At 37.2% G+C, this 19,962-nt stretch overlaps 1 long non-coding RNA gene across 1 annotated transcript; it reads right to left on the bottom strand.

Moving 5' to 3' along the window:
- Nucleotides 1-1,906: 1,906 nt before the first annotated feature.
- LOC129744188 (uncharacterized) lies at nt 1,907-7,311 on the bottom strand. Its single transcript, XR_008736845.1, has 4 exons — nt 7,228-7,311; nt 6,859-7,043; nt 3,161-3,370; nt 1,907-2,059 (listed from the first exon to the last, which is right to left on the bottom strand). It is a non-coding gene; the product is annotated as an uncharacterized LOC129744188 (long non-coding RNA).
- Nucleotides 7,312-19,962: the final 12,651 nt, after the last annotated feature.

Here is a 19,962-nt window from a genome sequence, read left to right as displayed (position 1 = left end):
ACTAGTCAGGCAACACTTTTTCCCTGCCGGAAATGGATTTTTTGCATTATTTAAGGAGTCTGCATTCAGTTATCCCCAATAACCATAGACTTTTTACCATATTTAAGATCAAGGGTTGCACTCCGATGGTTGGTTTGAACTTCGTGTGACTCCTTAGAGTGACTCCTTATACTTCTTAACCATTTGGTTCAAAAAAAAAAAAAAAAAAAAAAAAACAGAAAAAAAACAACAGTTCATGAGCTTTCAAGTCAACAATGAAGAATTTTCGAGGCGCAAAATGCGTAAAAGGAGCAAATTTGTGCAAAATTATTTTTACCATGTCTTTTTGCATCGTAAGTATCTCAAACACACGTGTAAGCGTCAGATAACACTTCCATCGAGGTTGTAGTGATTTGTCGCGGGTAATTGTAGTTTTTAAATATCGCAGTGAGGGAAAATGATGGGTGATGGTTTTCCCCGAATAATGTAGTCTTCAAAGCCGACGACAGCGCCACAAGCCACCAGTATGCAGCCACGAAGCTTCAGCACCTGACAACCAGAGGGCCATCTATGGTAACCCGCGCTGCTTGGTAACCATCCCGATCGGTAGCGACGCCCGACGAGTTCACGAAGGCGAACGATCGTGTCCGCCACAATGGGAGAGCAACGACCTATACTCGCGGTTCAAGGCTGGACAAAGGCGGCTTCCTGGTGCTGGCTCACTTCGATTAGTACTACGAAACTGTGAAGTACAAAGTGCACGACACATCCAGCACACAAAACCCATATCTAAGTGATAAAAGCCAGACACCAGGTAAGCCAGGAGACGCCGAACCGCCATTTTGTTCCTTTCCGGAACACTAACGCCTGATTCATCAACAGGACCCCTAAGTCTTTGGCCAAAACTCAACCATTTGGCGGGACGAAAACCAACCTGGTCCCTGAACCCTGGTCCTGAATCGGCCTTGGTCTTTAGTTCCGGTCGTCACGGATAGCAGTTATCTTCCGGACGATCACACGTTGAAGGTGGTTGTCGATTCCGCCCTACGAACCCTTCGGATCGACCAACCAGCTCTCCAATCCGCTCATTCGTCCTCGCCGTGGAGATTCACGGAAGGAAAATCCCGATTTCCAGACGGAATTGGACCGACAGAGTAGTTGGTCGGCAGTAGCGTTACCATCGCCGTAGATCCGCCAGTTTCAACAGCGTCAACCAGGGCGTGGCCCTAAAAGGTACCGTATCTTTCTAGTCATTACTAGTTTGCGCATATTCGAATTGTTGTGGCAATTGTCAAATAAAGGTAGAGAAGTGCATAATTGGGGTTTTCCTGATCTTAGAGTTCGAACTCCCTGCGATTTCTTTTGGTAAGCGAGCCGCCCTGAGGCCTAATAAAGGGAGTCCCTGTAACGCCGGTGGGGTGGTAGGTTTTAAACTTACATATTTGGCGCCCAACTTTCCGTAGACTTACCACGGATTTCGCAGCGAGGCTCAACCAATATCTTGCATGCATCTCTGGGAAAACGCCCATGGCTTCTCAAATTAATTTTTGCTGTAATTGGAAAATTTAACGGTTATTTGCACAACCTTGAAATTATTCATTTGCCATATAGGGGTTCTGATGTCCGAAGGGCACTGTTCAACACGATTGTTTAAAAAGTATTATCGGAGTGAAGTTGTTTTAAGATTTAGATTTTAAATTGATTGGAGCAAAATTTCATTTGTGAAGTGTGATATCGGGAGCAAACATAAACAACAGCAAAACAAATCATTTTATTTCTTCCATTTTCAACTGTGATATAGACTGTCTTTTGTTTTTTAATATTTTTAGGTTCCTTATAGTATAATTTTTAAATTGTTTGTTCGTTATCTGGCCATTTTAAAGTTTGTTTCAAATAGTATTTCATTTTTATTTCCTAAGCTGTACAATGGATCTTACTCATCTAAAAACTTTGTATGCTTCGCTAAACACTGCTCACCTTTCAGAGGAAGAACTCAGCCATGAGTTACGCATACGCAAGGCCTTTGCGCCTGAGGATTCCCGTTCTAAACGCGAACGCACCCTACGGGGAATCTTGAAAGCTGAAAAAGAGAGAACAAATATTGATTATTTTATTGGCTGGGACTCTGTTCTGGACGAATTAGAGTGGTGTGGTGAGAAGCTGAAAGGTATCCAAAAAGTACTTGAAAGCCCTAAAGCAAAGAAAGTGCCAGATCAAATTTATAAAACACAACTAGTACACATTTTCTTTCGCATGGAACGATTAAAAGCATATGTTGAGGGAGAAGAAAGTTTGAACTGTTTAACTATGATAGCTGTTGAATGTATGAGACTGTTAGTAAAATATTTCTCAATTGTTTCACCGATTTCAGAAGTTAGAGAAACCGAGCTGAGTATCATTAATGAAACCTTCCAGAATGAACTCGCAATAGAAATAGATAGAAATATAGGGGAAGGAAATTTCATTGATAAGCAAGCAATAAATCAAATGCATGATCTTGAAAGAAGAGGAAGCGTAGAAGAGCTAGCGGAAAAAGAAGAAGAGGAGAATAGGTCAGAAATACAATTTCAAAATCAAAACGCAGATTTGAGAGAATCTAGGGACGAATCAATGATTCGACTAGCCGCCGAAAACGAGCGACTTAAAGTGGTTGTTAGTCAGCTGCTTCAACGCATAGAGGTACTTGAAACCTCACGTGTAAACGAGCATCCAACGAAACAAGTGCCAGTTAAAATTTCGAATAGCACACGTGTGAACGAAATCGCTCCACCTCAAATGGAGGTCAAGAATGCACCTATTGAGCAGGACTTTTGTGATTGGTTAAAGGGTAGATGCAGTTCGCTAGGAAGCCACGGAGAGAAATTCCGTCCGGCATCCACCCACGTAAGCGCAAACCGAGTGGGGGAGGAAGTCGACGGTCGATCTAAACGAGATCATCGTCTACCAATCCACAAATGGTCAGTGCATTACGATGGGTTGGATAACGGAAGGAAATTAAACGAATTTTTGAAGGAGGTGGAGTTTAACGCGAGATCGGAGGGTTATTCAAATACCGAACTTTTCACTTGCGCGCATTATTTGTTTACGCGTAAAGCGCGTTCGTGGTTTATTGAGGTAAACGGTAATAACGAGCTCGAAACATGGGATAATTTAGTACGCGAATTAAAAAACGAATTTTTACCTGTAGACATCGACTTCCAATACGAACGCCAATTGAACTCTCGTAGGCAAGGTCCTCGGGAAAAGTTCCAGGACTATTATCTCGATATGGTTCGAATTTTCCGGAACATGTCATATCCGTTGGATGAAGGCCGGAAATTTGACGTCCTCTTCCGGAACACGCGCGAGGATTGCAAAATTGCGATGTTGGCTGCCAACGTCAATACGATCGCTAAAATGAGGGAGTTTGGAAAAAAATTTGATGCGATTAATTGGCAAGTTTATGCTAGGAAAGAGAATCGTTTTTCCAACAGATCATCGGATTCAATCGACGAGATTGAGCAATACAATTGGCCCGGAAATAGTGAGAGACAATACAGGTCTCAGGTTGACCATCACGACCCTGATTCGAATCAAAATTTCAAACACAGAAACTCACAAAACTTTGCCAAACAAAGTGCAAGAAACCAAAGAGTAGGTGGAGGCCAAAATACTGGTACAAAACCGAAGCAACAAACTGAATGGGTATCCCATAACAGACAGAGCCGACAAAGACCGGGACCCAGTGGGACTGACGCCTTACAACGGATAGTCCGTGCTTACATTCCTGTTAAAAAGGGTATTTGTTTCAATTGCCATGAGGATGGGCACAGTTTTCAGGACTGTAGACAGAACAGAAACCTTTTCTGTTGGTCCTGTGGGTTCCCAGGGTTCGCCACATCTGAGTGTCCTTTTTGCGAGTTAAAAAACTCGAAAGGGACTACCCAGTGAGGCGGGGTAGTCAACAGAAAAATCCCAAAAGCCCTCAAGCTAAATCTGATTCCGATCCAGCTACAATTCTTCGACAGTTGGGATACTCGCAATTGGAAGCGCCTCCAGAAGCTGACGAGATAGCCACGTTGCTTGTTAAGCTCAGTGGAGACGCCAGACCTTTTGCGAGGGTCCAACTGATGGGAATTGAGCTGATCGGTTTACTAGATAGCGGAGCAGCTAGAACAGTTTTGGGAGTTGGGGCGAATAGGATCAGGAAATCGCTGAATTTGAAACTGCTTCCGGCGTCTGTTAACTTGCAGACGGCGTCGGGTGATAAATTAGAAGTTGAAGGATGTGCGGAAGTTCCGATTACCTTCAACGGTTGCACGAAAATTTTACCAGTTCTATTCGCACCAAATCTCAAACGCAGGTGTGTTCTGGGGTATGATTTCTGGTTGAAGTTCGGGATCTCCCCCAGCATTCAAGAACAGCCAGTAGACGTTTTGGATGATGGAATTCTTGAAGACCAGGAAGAAGAGCTATCCGATGAACAAAAGCATCACCTGGAGGAAGTAAAGAAACTCTTTATAGTGGCTGGTCCAGGGAAGTTCACGAAGACCCACGTGATTGAACATTCCATCCAAATCAAGGATGAATGTAAAAATTTAGAACCTGTACGCAAAAACCCATACCCCTGGAGTCCTCACATTCATGCGAAAGTACAACAAGCTCTGGACAACCTACTGCGGGATGATATTGTTGAACCATCGGAATCCGATTGGGCTCTTCCTATCATCCCGGTGGCTAAACGGGATAGTGCAGAAGTACGGTTGTGCCTAGATGCCAGAAAGCTGAATGAGAGGACTAAAAGAGATGCGTATCCCTTGCCGCACCAGGACCGCATTCTCAGTCATTTGGGTCCTGTTAAATTTCTCACGACCATCGACCTGTCACAGGCCTTTCTACAGATTCCGTTGAATTCCGCTTCCCGGAAATTCACGGCTTTCTCAGTACCAGGACGAGGTTTGTTTCAATACAAATCTTGTCCAATGGGTCTGGTCGGGAGTCCTGCTACTTTGAGTAAGTGCATGGATCGCGTACTCGGTTTTGGAGCTTTAGAACCTGCAATTTTCGTTTATTTAGACGATATTGTAGTGGCTACGCTGACGTTTGAAGACCACCTGGCCAAACTGAAGGAGCTAGCGAAACGTTTGGGGGAAGCTAATCTCTGCATAAACATGCAGAAGTCTAAATTCTGTTGCCGCGAATTGCCGTACCTTGGATACGTCCTATCCCAAGATGGATTGAGGCCTAATCCTGATCGCATTCAAGCGATCATCGGATACCAGGCCCCTAAATCGGTACGACAGCTAAGACGATTCCTGGGTATGGTTAATTACTACCGCAGGTTCATCGCAAATTTTAGCAGCACCGTTGCACCTCTCACGGACTTGCTTAAAAACAAGCCCAAGAGAGTGCAATGGAGTGCGACAGCAGAATTAGCCTTCCAGACCATTAAGGAGCAGCTTATCGCCGCTCCTGTAATGGCCAACCCAAACTTTTCGCTGCCCTTCGTGGTCCAAACTGACGCTAGCAATAACGCGATTGCCGGTGTCCTAACACAAGAGCATAACGGTGAGGAGAAGGTCATTGCGTACTTCTCAGAGAAATTGAAAGGAGCTGAATTAAGATACCACGCGGCTGAAAAGGAAGGATTGGCTGCCCTTCGCAGTATCGAGAAATTTAGAGGGTACATTGAAGGAACTAAATTTACTTTAGTGACAGATTCGGCCGCTCTGACTTTCATTATGCGAGCAAAGTGGCGGTCATCCTCTCGACTGAGCCGCTGGAGTATCCTTTTGCAGCAGTACGATATGGACATCCGGCATCGCAAAGGGAAGGACAATATTGTACCAGATGCGTTGTCCCGATCCATCGAGACTCTGGATGCAGAGCCCGAGGACGGGTGGTATCGAAAATTACTTTCCGCAGTTGAGTCCGACCCTGAGAGCTATGTCGATTTTAAAATTGTAGACGGAAAACTGCTCAAGTTCGTGGCATCGAAGGAAGACACAATGGACTACCGTTTTGAGTGGAAGCATTGTGTTCCGACTTCGATGCGCACACAGGTCCTCAAAGAAGAACACGATCAAAATCTCCACATCGGGTTTGATAAGTGTGTGGAGAAAATTAAACGCAGATATTACTGGCCACGCATGAGTTCAGATATCAGAAAATACATATCAAAATGCGAAAACTGTAAGATAAATAAGCACTCAACCGGCTCTAATTCTCCAAAAATGGGCAAGCAGAGAATTGCGGCCCGACCCTTCCAGATAATTTGCATGGACTACATTCAATCTTTACCACGGAGTAAGCAGGGAAATGCACACTTATTAGTTGTAATGGACCTCTTCTCTAAGTACTGCCTTCTTACTCCAGTGAAAAAGATTTCGAGTGTTAGTCTCTGCAAAATACTGGAAGAGTCGTGGTTCAGGCGATTTGCAACCCCACAAATAGTAATATCGGATAATGCTAGTACATTCCTTTCAAAAGAGTATCGAGCGCTACTGGATAAGTATGAAATTCAACATTGGGCCAATGCTCGACATCGAAGTCAAGCCAACCCCGCGGAAAGACTCAATCGAACAATAAATAGTATGATCCGTACATATGTAAAAACCGACCAAAAACTTTGGGACACAAAAATTTCCGAAATGGAATTTGTGTTGAATAACACGATTCACGCTTCAACAAAATTTTCTCCCCATCGAGTCGTTTTCGGACACGATATCGTATCGAAAGGCTCAGACCACACTTTGGAGCCTGTATTAGAAGAATCGGAGGAGGAGAGAACCGAAAGGTGGAGAGGGTTGAGTAAGAAGGTAGGAGAACATGTGCGCAATCATCTTAAAAATTCTTATGAAGGGAATATGAGACGATATAATTTGAGTCATAAAAACTCACCCTCATTCGTTGTAGGTCAGCGCGTCTTCAAACGAAGTTTCCGTCAATCCTCAGCAGGTAACAACTTTAACGCGAAAATCGGCCCACAATTCGTTCCCTGTGTGATCATTGCCAAAAGGGGCACCAATTGTTTTGAGGTCGCAGATGAAAAAGGGAAATCCCTCGGCATTTTCTCGGCGGCCGACCTAAAAGCATGAAAAAAAACAACAATTTGTAACACATTTGGGTATTTCAAATAAATTGCAATCGTAAGGAAAAAAAACTCTTAGAATAAACAACGAGCAGCTGTTCTGTGCATCTACCAAATCCTTAAAGGATACTTGGTTATGGTCTAGCATATCACGTAAGCAATAAATGTAAGCTATTAACTGTGTCTGCTGGTTTAGCGATCAACGAGTAGCAGTCATTCGTCACCACACAGCAATATTCGAAGCGCCCGTTGATCCCTGTTCCTGGAAAGCATTCAAACAGAGTGAAGACGTCCAGATCACGTCCATAGCATACATCATTTTAGCTAGGATATTCATCAACTAGCGTAATCATGATCATAGGTAACACAATCAACCATGGAGCACCTGAAAAGAAAAAAAAACAACAATCGTTAGATTTCACATCTTTTTTTACTTTATAGCTAGATTTAGGATAGGTTTTAGTGGTATTGTTCAGTTTAGACTAAGTTAAGTTAAAAAAATAAATAAAAAAAAAACAAAAAAAAATTAGCGTTAAAAATCAATCCAAAAAACGAGAAGATAATTTATGTTTAAAATTAGTTGTTATGTCTATATATTTGAAAAATCGTAGGTTCTATTGAAAAAAATATAAATAACATCAAATTAAGATTGCTTATTAATCACTTTTATGAAAAAAAGAAATTTAAAAAAAAGTATTATTGTCATGTCTGACAACCCTATATGCACATCATGGAAGTTGAAGTATAGGTCAAGATCAAGGTCATGCACTTAGTAAAAATTTGTCTTAGGTCAATGTTTTAAAATTTAAAAATTACAAAAAAAGTTAAAATTTTTCATGCAATTCACTAAACCACAGTCCATAGTTACAGAAAAAGTTAATTTCAAGTTATTTCATCAATAAATTTAAATTCATGCTTTCAAGTTCAAGGTCATGCACTTAGAAAATTTTTCAAAGTCATTTTTTACAATTTGAAAATTTCAAAATTTTTCCAAAAAAATTAGTCAATACGGCTAACAATAGTCCACAATTTGAGGAAAAGCTATTTTTATGCCCATAGAATAATAATTACAAATCAATACTTACGAATATCAACCATCGTGATGGGGCAAGGGCAAAAATTTGCGAAGTATACAAAGAAGCGAGATCATCACACCACTCTTATCTGCGGGATTTATAAGGCCAATAAATCCCCACAAAATAGAATAGCGCGATTTCGCTTGCCGGCACACTCAAATTCAAGCCACTTACCGTCCATCACGTCCAGCACCAGCATCCAGAGCAACCACATTTTTATCACGTGCATTGGTGATCATCTCGATCGTCTCCAATCATTGACAGCATTTGACAGTCCGAAATCTAACCCGAAAATCTCTCACATACACAAATGAAATTTTAATGATTATTGTTGTACTAGATTGCAACTCCGACAAAGAATAAAACACGGAAAATTAAACTTGTGCAATATTGACCATGAAAAATAGTAAACACGCTCCAAAATAAACTGTGATTTAGAATAATTTTTTAATATTAATTAATTTTTTTTGTTTACACTTGGTATTTTAATTTAGTTCACATGTTTGTTTGTACAGTAAATCAAAACTTTTTAAGCTTTCTAAATGAATAGGCGGTATCTGTCGGAGGCTTCCCTTGGGGAACTTAATCGCTGGAGGCCGGAGTTCAAGGAACGTTGATGGCCAGTAAAGAATTTCTTTAAACAGAGCGGAGTCGATTACGATGCTGATGCCTTATGACCCCGATACTCAATGACAATATAAAGCCTTATTCATGCGTTGTTCAGACGAATTTGGGTGTCTAAACTTTTGTATTGTAGGTGAATGTCTCAAAGTTACCGTAAATACCTGTTAAATTGGCCGAGTAAATCTTGAATTGTGAAGGCAAGGTTCAGATGGCGTGTGTTATTGGTTTGGTTCGCTGCGAATACGCAGGTAGGCGAAAAATATTTCTAGTAATACTTCGGTATTACATAAGAAATATTTTTTCCCGGTCCGGGGGAGAGTGTAAGCGTCAGATAACACTTCCATCGAGGTTGTAGTGATTTGTCGCGGGTAATTGTAGTTTTTAAATATCGCAGTGAGGGAAAATGATGGGTGATGGTTTTCCCCGAATAATGTAGTCTTCAAAGCCGACGACAGCGCCACAAGCCACCAGTATGCAGCCACGAAGCTTCAGCACCTGACAACCAGAGGGCCATCTATGGTAACCCGCGCTGCTTGGTAACCATCCCGATCGGTAGCGACGCCCGACGAGTTCACGAAGGCGAACGATCGTGTCCGCCACAATGGGAGAGCAACGACCTATACTCGCGGTTCAAGGCTGGACAAAGGCGGCTTCCTGGTGCTGGCTCACTTCGATTAGTACTACGAAACTGTGAAGTACAAAGTGCACGACACATCCAGCACACAAAACCCATATCTAAGTGATAAAAGCCAGACACCAGGTAAGCCAGGAGACGCCGAACCGCCATTTTGTTCCTTTCCGGAACACTAACGCCTGATTCATCAACAGGACCCCTAAGTCTTTGGCCAAAACTCAACCATTTGGCGGGACGAAAACCAACCTGGTCCCTGAACCCTGGTCCTGAATCGGCCTTGGTCTTTAGTTCCGGTCGTCACGGATAGCAGTTATCTTCCGGACGATCACACGTTGAAGGTGGTTGTCGATTCCGCCCTACGAACCCTTCGGATCGACCAACCAGCTCTCCAATCCGCTCATTCGTCCTCGCCGTGGAGATTCACGGAAGGAAAATCCCGATTTCCAGACGGAATTGGACCGACAGAGTAGTTGGTCGGCAGTAGCGTTACCATCGCCGTAGATCCGCCAGTTTCAACAGCGTCAACCAGGGCGTGGCCCTAAAAGGTACCGTATCTTTCTAGTCATTACTAGTTTGCGCATATTCGAATTGTTGTGGCAATTGTCAAATAAAGGTAGAGAAGTGCATAATTGGGGTTTTCCTGATCTTAGAGTTCGAACTCCCTGCGATTTCTTTTGGTAAGCGAGCCGCCCTGAGGCCTAATAAAGGGAGTCCCTGTAACGCCGGTGGGGTGGTAGGTTTTAAACTTACACACGTTAACTTATAAATCTATCAAAAATAGGCAAGATAGTCCTTTTCATAACCAACACAACGCCACTAAAGTTTTGCATATCCAATCTCAATTAACGTAGCTATCACCGAGATAAAGTGCCCGGATACTAAATGATCATAGCCTTATGATATAAACAAAATATTACCGTGAAATATGGCCATTTGGCATACATAACAATGTTTAATGCAAAAGAACTAGTGGTAAGTAAAATTTCGACAAAATTTCAGCCTTGACGTGTTCTTAACATCCGTTTCTACCATTTGAATTACATGATATCAAAATATTGCAAGCGTTAATGAAATATCGCTAAAAACATAAATATACGCATTTAGCCCGCTGTTTTCGTAAATCGGCTACTTTGACTACTTTTATTATAAAATTATTTTCATGAAAACTGTAAGAGATTTTAACACATAATTTGCTCAAACGTATACAAAACAGATGTCCGCTCATGTGTGTGTCCCCTTTAGACTTCTATCTATTGGAATATGAGAGAAAATGAGTACTTTCCCTAATATGCGCATATAGCCCGCCTCTCCCCTACTGATTTTCAATCAACTCATTATTAGATACAAAGGCCACAAGGTGGTAAAGTGTCATAAATAAACAAAAAAAAATCAACTCATTATCTTTTATTCAATCAAAGATTCAAATTTCTCCTAGTTGTTCTAGATACAAAGATATACAAAGATGCTTTGAAGAAAATCATTTACACAATTTTCATAAAATTTACAAGGAATACTCAAAACATTATATTGCATCACTGAAGGACTTTTTTGAGTTCCTGATATAGAAAAAATTAATTTATTAAACAGCTTTGTTGAAGACTGCAAATCGATTTGACTTATGTTTAAGGAAATAACTAAACATTTGGTCAGAGGTTTTCTTTAATCTGCGTCAAAAAGGTACTATTTGAATAAATAAAGATAATAAGTAAACAATTCATTTAATGTATATAGGTTAAAAGCCGAAAACTTGATAATTTCACATTAATGTAATGATAAATCGCACAAATTTTAAACACATATTTTCTAGTGGTGTTTAAAACAAGTTTTTCAGTTTTCAGTTCATTTGACAAAAGAATATGAGTAACAATTACGTGTGACATTTAACTTCCTTTTCCTTGCCAAGAGGAGCTTATCAACGATAAACATACGTTCCGAGCTTCCGTTTTAAAATATTTTTCTTCGTCCATTACGAAACATTTCCATTTTTTTTAATTTTCAACAGCTCCGAAATAGGCGCCTGATTTTGTCACCGTATTCTGTTTATGGAATCGGCAAAATTATTTTGATCCTATGCATCATGAAGTGCATCCGTGTTCATGAATGTTAAAAAACTGGGAAATAAATTCATGGTGCACTTCTTGGTCCGCCATAAATCCAAAGTTTCGAATTGCGATTAATGTGGTCTATTTCATTCCTTGCTTTTTTAAAGCACACAAACATGATACTCCAAACTAATTTTACCGAATTATAAAATAAACTTTAACAAATGCAATCGAATGTCAACGACGAAAAATCTGATGCATTTTTATTCGAGTACAGTAATAATTTGAGTGGTCTTATAATTGTTTTTGGTAAAATGAGCTGAAATATGTACGGGAGCCTCTGTTAGATCCACTTAATGAGGACTGTACTCTATAACATTGAGACACTTTCTTCTTTTTATAACTTTTGTTTGAATTTGTGAAAATTTGTTCGAATTTTCAGCAAAAATAGTTCCAAATCCTTTAAACAAAGAAATCTAACCAAACAGCTTAGATCGACATTTCTTAATTCGTTCGTTATGAATATTCAACACTCCAAGTTCAAAATTTAAATATGAATAAGATCGAGTAAATTATATTTTGTTAATTCTGTCATAGTCGTTATACTTTTTTTTGTGTCAATGCATTCCATAGGTACCTACTGGTAATAGTATTGAGAAACCTACCGATGTTTATTCTTGAGCTCTTGAGCTCGAACTCATGTCCATCGACTCACAAGGCAAGTGTTTTACAAGTTCAGCTATGGTACGAATCAAGTTTATTCTTTGTAAAAACATCTTTTTCCAGATTCATAAGAACAATTTTTAACGGTAAACAAATTTTTTTTTATTTAATTAATATATTTTAAAATATGGTAATGGTAAATATGGTAATTCGCAACTACTGCAGCGTTAAGGAATCAATACTTTTTCAAATCAAAATTCGTATATGTTTATTTTATTTGTCTTTTTGTTTAAACAAAATTCAATAACTCAACAACACTGAATAATTTTTTGCTTATTTGCTTTTTATTAACAACGTCTATCATGTCTGAAATCGTTAGTTATTGCCCCAGGCCAATGACTTAATTACCGACTGTCTCCTTCGAAATTATTGGCCACAACGAGCTCACGCATTCCATTTAGGATTTCAATTCCGGACACAAACGGCAAACGAATGGCGCACCCAAAAATTTAGCTGGAATGAAATATTGCCGCCATATACCTAGTGGCTGTGGAAAAAAAACCAGCAGCAAAATTCGAGGTACCAACGTGGTTTCTGTTCGAAGTAAGTAGCGTCACTGATTTTCCCCTCCCAGACCAGGGCTTCGGCGACAATGGCATGGCCCTGCCCGGCCAGAAATGGTACAGGGAATCGAAGAAAGAGTGTGTTGTACGGCAAATTTATTATTATTCGTTCTTTTGAATTATTGCTCACTTCCTGCAGTTAACACTGTCGAATTAAATTAGAGGCTAATGAATCTGATACCTGCTGACGGCGCGGCGGCTTTCGGGCTGCGACTCGGAACTGGATTTCTGATATTTCAGAAGGCACAAATTCGGCATACAAGCATCATCCATAAACAGAATCTGGAAAGCGACACGGCAGGGGTGCTCAAATAAAGACCCCACGGCTACCGATGGATTTGTTCCTCCATTGTGAATGGAAATGAAATTCGAAAAGAATGGAAAGGTAAAATGGAAACACTTTCCGCTATCATAATTCATTTCTCAGCTTATACCTTGACTCGACTCGGAATCGGATGGGTTTCGGGTTGATGGGCGAGAGTTGTACCTTTCGTATACTGATTTGAGTTTGTGTTTGCTGTCCGGGGTCCGAAAGATTTATAGCTGCTGAAAAATTTAAGTCACCATTCATGCAGAGCACCGACGACGAAGAACAACCGGTGGCCAGCGAGCGGAACTGAAGATTCTGAAGTTGAGGAGTTAATTTATGAAACGGCTGATCAGAATTAGTTGAACCTGTCTGCGCTACTGAATGAATTTATAATGCATCATCTCATTGTTGTACTTCTGAAGGATGCCAACAAGGGTACAGCTGCTCCCGAAAAGCTTAGTTAGGTACATGGAGTAAGGATTTCTAAGCCTTAAAAAGGGTTAGCTTTTGCAGGGTTTTGACTATTTAATATTTCAGGTTATGTTTGAAGAGAATAATCTGCATAAAACAAGTAGCAGTGGAAAAAATAAAAATGAGAATAAAAACATAAAAGTGGAAACGCTGTTTTATCAAATCAATGAGAAATTCAAAATCTGAGAAATATTACCTATGTTAAATGCTCTTAGTTTAAATTGGTACCATTGTTGTTAGGAGATATTCAGAACGATTTGTTGTCATATTCTAAAATAATGAACGATTCACGTTTCAATCTTAAATTCAAAGGACTAAACATCTAATTTTCAAGTTCATTTTCTTTCTCTGACTGTTTTTCGTCACCTAGCTCAGGCTTTAGAAACAACCAACCAGAGTTCATGTCGGCCACTGGATAGCAATCAATTGATATTGAACAAATTTTGGCGGTCATTTCTTTCTACTTACGTGAGCCACAATGAAGTAGAAATGGGGCATCATGAAACACTTTTCAACTTCAATGGATTCTTAAAACTTAATGTCCACAGATAATTATAACGCTTGCACATCAAATGGTTTTAAGTTGATGGAATATCAAACTGACGTAGTCAGAACAATTATTGGTTTCATCAGTAATTTTTAAATTTACAAAAACATGCGATTTCCACCCTACTAACCAAAGGGGTAAGTCGCAACAAACTTTGTTTCTAATGAAAAATCAAATTTAAACTTTTGAAAATTTGTAGGTTTGTATATTATGTCATAAGGCAAAGGGTACCAATTGCAGTAATTTTTGATTCTGTTCGAATTAAATTTTACATTTTTTCTGTCAAAAATGTTTTTAAAAGAAAAGGCATCAAAATGCTGCATATATTTAGGGTCCAAAAATACTACAAAAAATCTACTAACTAAAATCATAAAAAATAATGTTTGGATGGATGAAATTTGGAAATTGACATACGCGTGATGCATAACAACCATATTCCTGCTTATGGAAACGAGATGTAAAAGTTGAATCTTTGATTTAATTTGATGAATATTAGAAAATAATTATAGTTTTGTTGGTATCTGAAGAATGATCCGAAATGAAAAATGATCAGATGGCATTTTTGAATGAATATCGTGACCACCACTGTTAAAATAATGCAATTTTTTCAATGTCAGCTAAACTTTGGCTGAATTAAAAATTCTTTTAGAGTAAAAAAAAGTGCATATGTCATATGTCATGAATGGAATTAAAAGAATTAAAAAAAAAAAGAAAAACCATTGATTTACTTCTTTAAAGAATTATTTTGTTTACAATGAACAATTATATTTATTATATTCTATTTATTAAACTGAGCTGATAAATTATTTAATTTATAAATACATGAAAACCAATGGAATGTAACTAAATTTTAATTTTAGTGATAAACATACAACGAGGGATTTCAGAAATTCTCTTAGCCGTATTTCAACATAAAATGGATCAAATGCGCAGATTTCATATTGTTGAGTTAATTGAAGTTTCGTATTTGATTTCTCATATCATCATACCTATCAAAAAAATTTCAAAAAGACTTCAACAAAATTAGTTATGACCCATTCCAAGCACCCCTCAACTAGAGAACCGTTTTTTATTTTTCATTATCCAAAAATAAATTACATAGCGTTAGAAAGGTCATTTCTTGAGTGTCATTTTCCATTAAAAGATTTTCAGTTACCTTTTTTTAGAATTGAGTATGTTAACGTTGAAATTGAAAAATATTAGTATGAAATTAAATTGATTTTTGCAAATATTCTTTATTTATAACATAACTTTGTCAAAAATCTAGCTATGTCAAAAAAAATTATTGCAAAATGATGGTAGAAAAGCCATCTTTTAAGCATTATTTAAGATAAATAACAGTCACTGCAAGTTTACGCTCTAGAATCGTTGATAAAGCTATCTATTTTTAAGCGTTGTGACGTCACGAAAATTCTACTGTTTTTAAATTTATGATTTACTGAAATTTCACATATTGTCGAAAATCCGAGGTCTCTTCAAACTTTTTGAGTGGAATTTAATGCAATTTTTGGATTGAAAATCGGTTTAGCAGGTTGTGAGTTGCACCCGGATAAAGAATGCGTTGTGACGTCATGAAAATTTATTTACTTTTTTTCGAAAACGTTCAAGACTTTTTACTTCAACACTATGATAGTATTTCTTCAATACAAGTTCGACACAACAATGTGCTTCAATAAACGAACTTGATAATAGAAATCAAGTTTTTAAAGAAACTATTTTTTTTTTTGCATTAACTCAGTTGTTTTCAAACATTTCTAATAAAACATATAAAACAGCGCTTAAAAACGCTTGATTCAAGAATAAACAAACTATCAAACAAATGAAATCCTCTTCGATTTTGTAAAAAAATATTTGTGAATCATAAAGCAGGTAGTTATCTGTGATTCGAATAAAAATCTTGCAAAAGATCAAGTTCTTCATATATCAATGTAAGAATGAAAAACACCGCTAGAAGCTTCTATTTTTTTTCTGGCATTATGTTCAAACAAAATAAATTCCATGAAATAAATGTAATGAGATTTGAAAAATTCTTTGAACATGGTAAACTTAATAGATTAACTTTTTTATTAAAAAATTCATAAGATTTTCATAGAAAATTAATTAATAATATAAATTAAATTATTTTAATAAAAAAAATGCTCTTATTGAAATTTTCACCTCAAAGAATGTCACTAGAAAATCCAAATCGAACCCCGTGTTCAAATAAAATCCCACAAAAGAGACTTTGAACAGAATTGCAAAATTAAATAAATTCAAATATGTACTAGCACAAGGTCTGTAAAATTTGGGCCAGATTATTTTAAGGAAAGGGGTTGCGCAACGCATCTGAAGTTTGTATAGATGTAGATTTTGTTCGGCATGATAAAAAAACCTTTTTTCGTCAATAATTTAGATCTTTATCAACCAATTTTTTTTTTAATTTGAGTATTTTAAAGCTTTGATTATGACAATATTACATCTGAGGAACGCGTTTCGATTAGAATTATCATAAAACAGCTATATCGTTCAAAATTAGCGTCGATTAACGATCATTCAGGTATTTTTTGTATTTGACCCATCAGAAGCTAATTTTTGAAACTCAAAAACCTTTTTAACTAAACCGATTTTGAAATGGGATCTTGAGATAAACTATTTGTCATAATGAAAGTTTTGTGAATGACTACAATTAAAACAAATCAGCCGATAGGGACTTCAGAAATTGGTGCATCACATGGTTTTCATGTCTTTCCAAACCTAATTTCTCATAATTCCATACAAATTTTAGGCTCATTGTGCCCTCTATTTCCTTGGGCCAATCCCCAAATTTGGCACTGGATTTTGTGTTAGGCCTAAGATCTATTTAAGTTTGCAACTTATAAGATTTTTATTAGATGGCTGATTTAGGCACTCTAGTGTCGATTAACTATCTTTGAAAAGATCGAAGGCTTTGAAATTATCATTTATTTTTCCTTCCTTTGCAATTGAAGATTAAAAAGAATCAGAAACACATTTCATTGCTTTTACGAATAAATATTTTCTAGTTTTAGTTTTGTCCTAAATAATATTCACATGATCGCACAAAAAATAACTTCGAATGAAATTGATGTTAACAGTGTTGCAAACCTTATCTGCTCATATGGGCCTTTGAGATTTAATTCTTTTTAATTTTGGGAATAAATGGATCGATTTCATCACCAAAACAGATTATTTAATAAGTTTTTAAACATTTTAAGTAAATTAAGCATGCATTTTAAGATTATACTTTGATTTATTTCATGTAGCTAACCATAAAATTTCGTGACGTCACAACGCTTTGCAAAACCCTGCTTTTAAAAAAAGGTGCGTTGTGACGTCACGAAACTGAATCGCTCTAAAATGAATTGAAATCAAAATTTGAAAAAAATAAAAACAGCGATTTGTTGGTTGTAATGAAACGATACTTTCCTGAAATTTTCATAAAATTTGATCAAATAGAAGAGCAGAAAAATGCGGCGTTGTAAAAAAAACTGAAAAGTGGAAAAAGAGGCGCGTTGTGACGTCACGATTCCTTTTGCTTATATTTTGTTAACTATTTATTCTATGCAAATACTTTTGGTTTCAAATTGTAGAGAATTAAATTTTGACCTTAAAATGTACAATTTTTAACAATGTGCGATATGACCTGTAAAACTTACATACAATATACCAAAAAATTGTTTTGCAAACGTTGTGACGTCACGCTGGAATGGGTCTTATCGTTTATGCCCTTTTTAAGGTTCTTTTGGCTTCAAGGTCGATTTCTGAAGACCATAAAAATCAAACCTCATTTTTTAAGAAGCATCTGATAGCAGGCATTTGGACGATTTCAAAATGATAAACCAGTAGTTTTTTTTTATTTTGAAATCAAAACATTAATTCGTGTCTTTATGACCCTAACCAGCTAATTCTCTTTTTTTGCTAGGTGACTCAGCCAACCCTATTCAACAATCTTAAAATGAGAAATTGTAGAGCTATCGATGTTTCTCAGCTTAGATTTATCCTCGGTCCTTAACGTGTTAAGCTAAAACATGTGATAAAAAACTTCGAGGGAATAGGGTAACGGACCTATTTTGGACCGCTTTGCGAAGTAGCTATGCTATTTTCTTAAATAAAAAAGCACATGTTACAATTTTTGACTGCTTTATCCGTTCATTACGAAGATCAAGCCTTTTTTCTATCGAAACATATCGTTGTTTGTGCAATGTCACAAGATTTAAGCCTAAAATCTCGCTTCTTCGATTATTACTCTGGCCGGTATTTTGGACCACCAGGTTTCTATTTTGGACCACCCTCTGGACCTTTTTTGGACTACCCTAAATAATTTTTTTTCTAAATTTTGCGACAATTACGACAGCGATTGATGCGCAAATATGTGAATAATTCAGTTAATCTTTCCTTCCTTTTTCTTGTAGTCAAGTTTTGTTTGTTCACGATAATGCAACTAGGTGTATAACTTTCTTAAACTTTTCCCCAGCCTCTATCTAGGTACACTTAATTGTTGAATATTTCTTACTGCAACCGTATGATTTTTTCTACTACTTTTTATGCTTTAAAGCAGTAATTTCGTTGAGAATAGAGTATAACAGAAAAACTCCTCCGTTATATTGGTGTGTTTCAAATGTTTCGAAAATTCCTATAGCTCACTGCAATCTCGAAGAAATTTGTTCCGCAGTACTAAATACTGGCCAATTGGCTTATCTTTAGGATCAACTTTTAGAACACAAATCTCCTTCAGGCGACCCAAGGATAAGTTAAGAAAGTCTGACATTATAACTCAGCGACATCAATTGATGCATTTTGACTTCCAAAACCTTAGTGGATTTGGTTTAGTTTTCTGTTCTGTAGAAAACATAGAATCAAAAAAGATAAAAATATGCGATTATTATGCGATAGTTTTAAACATCTAAAAGCAAGATTGCTTTAATTGAAAAATTCAGAAAAAAGCTGTTTTATTTTCAAAACAACTTCTGTTCTACGAAAAAAAAATCGTTTAAGTTAATTTTTCAACTGTTTTTCGTTCTCAAAAATTGCATAACCACAGGGGCTGAAAAACTAGATTTTTAGTACTTTTTCGCTTGTTATTTTTACACATTATTTTCAACAATTTTTTCCTTAGTTTTGAAACATATAAAGACTATCTCATTGCTCAGTTGAATATAGTTTTTGAAAAAAATGTTCTACTTTTAACTGAGATATTTCAACTGTTACAAAAATTAAACTTATTAGAGGAGAGTGAGGATACTTGATCCCTTTTTCTTATTTTCACCATATCTTTTTGGAAAAATTTAGCAACTCGCACTCTTTTACATTTTCTGTCAGCATGTAGCTTCAAGTTTCAATGCTCCAAAAATGATGAACTAGAAGCATTTTTGTGGGAGTAAAAAAAAATGCGATATTTTTGAAGTTAGGGGAGACTTGACCCTTTATTCAGGAAGCCCTAATCCATGGAAAAAATCAAACAAAACCCCAAGATAGAATGTTAATTGACTATTTAGGTCATGTTTGTTCTCATTTCACAATTTATAATTGTCAGAAAAAAAAGTTCTATAGCTTATTCTCAACCCTTAAGACATTGCATACTTACGGGCGAGATTTTTTATAAACAAGAGAAAATGAATTATTTTAGCCCTTTTCTTCAGAAAACTTTTGATGTATTGGAATAAATATTTTTGTTATAATATTTCCATGTTAGGAACATTTTAAAATGATGAAAAAAGATCTTCAAGTCACATTTTGTGAAATTTTTCCAAAAAAGTTCAACAACCCAAAAACTTATTTTGTTAAAATTTTTTGAGCTTCAACTATTGCTGTTTTGTTCCATTTGGCACATTTTTTTAGAACATTTGATCTTTGTACGACATTCCAGTTTGGAGATATAGCTAAGGAATCAAGTATCCCCAGGGATCAAGTATCCTCATTCTCCCCTA

The sequence above is a fragment of the Uranotaenia lowii genome, chromosome 2 (assembly GCF_029784155.1).
Source record: "Uranotaenia lowii strain MFRU-FL chromosome 2, ASM2978415v1, whole genome shotgun sequence".
NCBI classification, from domain to species: domain Eukaryota; kingdom Metazoa; phylum Arthropoda; class Insecta; order Diptera; family Culicidae; genus Uranotaenia; species Uranotaenia lowii.
The sequence above is the reverse complement of the archived record's forward strand: the minus strand, read 5'-3'. Positions and strand labels throughout refer to the sequence as shown.